Genomic DNA, 6,029 nt, shown 5'->3' with positions numbered 1-6,029 from the left:
CCCCCCATTGGCTCCTCCCCCGCGCCTACGCTCAGGCAGAGGCTATCCTCCATTGGCCCCGCCCCCTGGCCTCAGGGAAATGATCGCCCCCGCCAGCTTCCCCCTCCTCAGGCAGAGGCTGTCCCCCCACTGGCCCCGCCCTCTGTCTTCAGGATGATGCTCTCCCTCATTGGCCCCTCCCTCTCCCCCAGGGACAGCCCCTCTTGTCACTTTCATGGAGATGCACCTCTCCCCTCCCCCGAAAACAATCCCTTCCCCTGTGCCTCCAATGCTCCTCTCTGCCCCAGGGGCCCCTCCCGTGGTGGCGGGGCCTTTCTGCCTGCTTTTCTCCGGGCTGTAGCAGAGTTTCAGCCACCCACCCCCTCAGGCTCTCAGTGGCTGGGAGCATATCTGCTCATGCTGGCTCAGCTCCTCTGGTGTGAGCAACACTGGTACCCCAGTGCTGCTGTGGTTCCTCAAGCAGCCGCTATTTGAATAGAGTTGCAGGCTTTGGGTGGGGTGCTGGAACCACCCCTGCTCTGCCACTTCCCCTGAGGCCCCACTCCTGTCCTGACCCCCGCCCCCATTCGCTCCTCTTTCCCTCTTCCTCCATTGCTCACTGCTTTTCCCTTCTCCGACTCTCCCTGCGTGGGTCAGGAGAGCCTCATCTACAGAGCTGGAGGTGGCCATGGCTGAGTAGGGGCTGGCATGAGTGAGTCCTCAGCCCCTCCCCTGCCCCCAGTAACCGGACTTTGGGCATCTGGCCAGTAGATCTAACCGGACACTGTCAGGTCCCCTTTTTGACTGGATTTTCTGGTTGAAAACTGGACACCTGGAAACCCTACATTCGAAGAATCATGGGTCCAACTCTCACTGGCAGTGCACAGTATTGCCACTCTTAAGCATTGAAAAATTACAAAATAGACACCCAAACTGATACATTTGGGTTCTTTTTATTCTGGTTTTTAAGTCTTTGAGATTCATGTTTTCCAGCTTTTGTCCATAACCATGAAGGCTAAAAACCTCCTTAAAAAATAAAAAGTTGAGAGTCTTAGTAAATCACCTGACTCTGGGCGTTGGGGCTTTAAGAATAATACCAAATATTGTGAGAGTCACAATAAAATCATGAGCATTGTCAAAACTGCCTGCACCTTATGCAATCATTTTGCAACAGTGCATGTGGGTGTAAAACACAACTATTCTGATGTGGTAGTGTTTTGCACTCACTGCACAGGTATAAATGACTACACAAGGGCAATGGAGCATCAGGACCCATCCTCTAACATTGATCAAAGTAGGTCTTATGGACACAGTGCTTATGACATGGGCAGCCATGGAAGCCCTATCTACACCAGGGGTCTGATTCTTCATTATCCTGCATCTTGCACAGTTTACACCACCACAAAGGGCAAAGCAGGTGTGTGTTGCACCCACAATAACTACACAAGGTTCAAGGCAACAAAGAATCAGGCACTAGGGCTCCCAATGTTGCTGACACTAGCGGAGCTGAATTGGAAGCAATGTTGGGAAATTTTTGAAAACTGCCCCTGGTCTAGGCTGAGCTTAAGTTGGGAAAAGGTTGAAAGGAGATGAACAATAGCTGCCCCCTGCCCTCCTCCTGACTCTGTTATTGGACATAGTGAGAGAGAATTTAATTCTTAATCCCTCTGCTGGTAATTTTCTCCATACTAAGGCAATAAAACCTGCCCCACCAAGTTGTTCCCTAGGGCGTCTTCCACATGGCAGTTCCTGCCACTATCTGTTTCTTAGGCACTTCTGCGTGGAGTGGACAGTGCAGACTTTGTAAAGCAGAAGTTACTGTTGCTCCTCAAAACATTAACCTCTGCTACAATTAAAAAAAACAGAAAATACCCCACATTAGTCCTTATGATATGCAGTTGAACAGTTGTGTTTAAATCCAACAGGGGGCTGTGGTAGACATATACAAGCCAATTCATTACTTGAATCATGTAGTGTCCTATTTTACAGTAAACTCGGTTCCACCGGCGCAATTAACTATATAGAGAGTTTCTGAATACAATGGTGATCTTTCCTATCAGTAGAAGAATTTATTTCCTTAAGTACTATTTTCTAAGACACCATTCTGGTATAAGTTGAAAATAATATCAATTCTAGGAGTCTCTCAGACTCTCATATATGTATTTTCTTTATTCAATGAATCTTAATAAAATAGAAACATGCAAAAAGCAATATTGAAGTACAATTAAATATCTTGGTGATCCTCACAATAGCAGGGAAATTCACAGTTAAGATTTTCACTTAGGTTTGTCTACAAACAAAGTTGTTACCAATATAACTAAAGGTGTTATTTTATACCTATTCAGTTAAACCAGTGCAATTGTGTACAGACATCTTCTTTACAGCTGACTTACATCGCATGTGCAAGCAAAACTGATATATTCAGTTTTAAACATTATAAAAGAGTCCACACACAAATGTTGTACCCAGTTAATTCAACTGATTTAAGTTAAACCAGTGCAACTTCTGTGTTTAGGCAAACTTTTCACCCTTCATTAACTTCGTGTTTCCTTGCCATGGATGCACAAATTATAGGTGACCTCTCTGTCTGATTTCTGGAATGTAAAGGAACAAAGATGGAATGTTAAGAACTACTTTATTTCCTCCCACATAATGAATTAGATAGAAATGGCTTTTATCTCAGGTCAAGCTATTGGCAAGATCACTAAGGATTAACTAAATATTAAAATATTAATCAGATTTTGATTGCTCACTTGCCACTTACTTACAAATGAGGCCTGACTTAGAAATGTGCCTTTCCAACAGCAGTACTCTCTGCAAAGAAAAGACAGCAAATTCTGGGTCAGATCCTGGAACTGGTTAGGTTAGATTTATTCTGGGTTGGAGGTAAGAATGGAATACTTTCCACACACCACAGAGGGGCAGCAGAGCCATTTCACTTATGCTATTGAGTTTGAAGGATGCTGTGCTCCCCTCTGAGGGTGACAGTGGGTCCTATGTGTTGGTTAATGGATCAGTGTATTTGCATCTCAACTTCCAGTCTCTGATGTGCCCATATGTGCTGCAGTGGAGGAAACTCCTGAAAAGTATAGCCCCCAAATATGCAAGTTTTGCAAACCCTTTATGCAGGATCCCAGTAGGCCCCTACCTCAAACCCTGCACAATGGAACCACATGATTTCCACTGCTTATTGGGCCTTCTGTGCCAGGAGGCACCCAGATACCGCAGTGATGACTGCAGCAAACAAACCTAAACGGAATAGAGTGGGAAGCAGTGGGGATAGAGTTTACCTCTCCATGCATATTCTCTGTGTAGGAACAAATCACTTTATTTGACTGATTGGAAGTAAGTTTTGTTGACTGGTGACTGAAATTACCTGTACAAGAAAAATCAAAATGAACAAAAAGTTCTTAGTTCTTTGGCTGCTCTGAAGTTGGGACTTGTTAAAGCCAACGCATTCTGCTGTTTCTACTGTCTATCCCTCCGACATCTGGAGAACATCTGGAATAATCAGGATGAAAGTTAAAACCGTCTTCAGATACGTCAAATACATATTTTCAATTTCCTGTAGTAAAAAACCAACATTTTTAATGACCAATTTAACATAAAAATTTTGACACATCCTTAACTATGGAGGTACTGTTGCATCTCTCTAATTTGTGGCTGAAAAACCCTGGGCCTGATCCTTGGCCCTGCTCCGGTCCCTTTGTGTGTGCAGCTCTGATAGTGCAAGGGGTTGTATAGCTGGCTTATCTGGCCACATGAGGCCTGGAGGAATTCCAATTTAGCACAAAGCTGACATAGCCACCTCTATGCCAACCCGTTCCATCCCAGCATGTGTGGTGTGTCAGAAATTCTGGCAATCCCTCTTTGGATTGTTTGCAGCTGGGTGTAAATTAGACCATCTTTGACATTGCTCTGATTTGCAGAGGGGGCCAAAATACCAGGTTCAGGGAGCCAGAAAAATGGCATACAACTGCCTTTCCCCCTTTCCTCAGGTACTACACTAAAGTATGCTCAGCTAGACCTGAGAATTGGGCCCCTTGCACCAAAGAACACTTACTAATGCTCTAAATACATATTCTGTATACTCAAGAACAGCATCTCTTTGTCTGCCAGCTCAAAGATGTGCTAAAACTGCCTTACACAGTGTACAGAAGATTCCTCCCAGCATAGGGCAATACTTGGCAAATGTCACACTGCTATAGAGGCGCAGGGAAGTAAGCCAGGGCATCCCTACTTCCTTGTTATCCTAGCTACTGGAATGCCCTGTAGGAGTCTTAGGCAGCCGTGGGACTGCTCTAAGTTGCACTTGCACTAGAGGAACCCAGATGCACCCACACCCCCTGAACTGTGCTGAGTGCTTTTCATCTGCAGCTTAGGAGCTGGGGAACAGTGTTCTAAATTTTCAATAAATAGCATTGACAGGTCAATTAAAGGCTTGAGTAGTACTAGCTTAGTTAGTTTGTAATGGCCCAAACACAATTCTGTCTCATTTCAAGCACATTAACAAGACACACACATTGACTATGCATCTAAGTCATATATGTGCAGGAGGTCAGACTAGAATTAGGGGTTGACAACCTTTCAGAAGTGGTGTGCCAAGTCTTCATTTATATACTCTAATTTAAGGTTTTGTGCACCAGAAATATATTTTAACATTTTTAGAAGGTCTCTTTCTATAAGTCTATAATATGTAACTAATCTATTGTTGTATGTAAAGTAAATAAGGTTTTTAAAATATTTAAGAAGCTTCATTTAAAAGTAAATTAAAATGCAGAGCCCCCCGTACTGGTGTCCAAAATCCGGGCAGTGTGAGTGCCACTGAAAATCAGCTCGCGTGCCACCTTTGGCACGTGTGCCATAGGTTGCCTACTGCTGGACTAGATGATCATGATGTTGCCTTCTGACCTTAAAGTCTATGAGTGCAAGGCAAATGTTGGTAAAAAGTGCTAACTAATCATAGCAAATTGTCAGACCCAAGATTAGAATACAGGTCTTTTGATTTTACATCCAGTGCCTAATGCACTAGGCAACTGTGCCCAGGCAAGTCACTGAACTCCTCTATCTAGGTATTACCTGGCTTCCTTCACTGTGATGTAAGGGCCTCAATGCCTTACTCATCCTGTCACAACCCTCCTGTGACAACATGAGCAGACCCAGATGACAAGTTAAACAACCCCCCCATCCTTTTTAGTTTCTTGTATTCATAGTAGTTACTTTTGTGTCAATAGGAAATGCAGCCTTGAACCAGTAATTTGAGCTGACAAGCATTCCTTGATCCCTGTCCTCAGCTTCCAGCTGAACTGGGCTTCTCAGTTCAGGGCCCTTATCTAAGCTCTCTCCTGAGGATATTTTCTGGAGTCCATCAGTGGCTACCTTCAAAGTCCACCTTTGATCATCTTGGCCTCAACATTTTCACTTGATCTTCCTTTCTTGAAGGATGTTTAATTTTTAGCCCTGTTTATCTGCATGCAGATCCCTCTGGATTTGGGCCCAGTTTGACTTTACCTTTTCTGGTTTGCACACATATTTATATTCCAATTGATTTATTTTATAATTATATGGTAAAAATGAGAAAGTCAGCAATTTTTCAGTACTTGTGTGCTGTGACACTCTTGTATTTTTTTGTCTGACTTTGTAAGCAAGTAGTTTTTAAGTGAGGTGTAACTTGAGAGTACGCAAGACAAATTGGACCCCTGAAATGGATACAATATAATCTGGAAAGGTTGAGAGCCACTGATCTATGTGATACACTAAACCAGGGGTTTTCAAGCTTCATTCATTTGTGAACCCCTAAAAATTTTTGAATGGAGGCACAGCCCCCTTTGGAAATCTTAGACATAGTCTGTGGACCCGCAGAGGGTGGTGGACCACAGGTTGTAAACCACTGCACTAGGCAAACAGCTCCAGATATTTAGCTGTACTGGAGTAGGTCTAGCATATTCCATCCACTAGAGGGCAGTGACACTGCAACATATTTGTTGGCCAGGTTCTGGGTTCTGGCTGGTAGCAGGAGACAGGCAGGCAGTTAGTTACAACTTGGAATG

Source organism: Gopherus flavomarginatus, chromosome 15 (assembly GCF_025201925.1).
Source record: "Gopherus flavomarginatus isolate rGopFla2 chromosome 15, rGopFla2.mat.asm, whole genome shotgun sequence".
Taxonomy (NCBI): Eukaryota; Metazoa; Chordata; order Testudines; family Testudinidae; genus Gopherus; species Gopherus flavomarginatus.
This window is presented reverse-complemented; position numbering follows the sequence as displayed.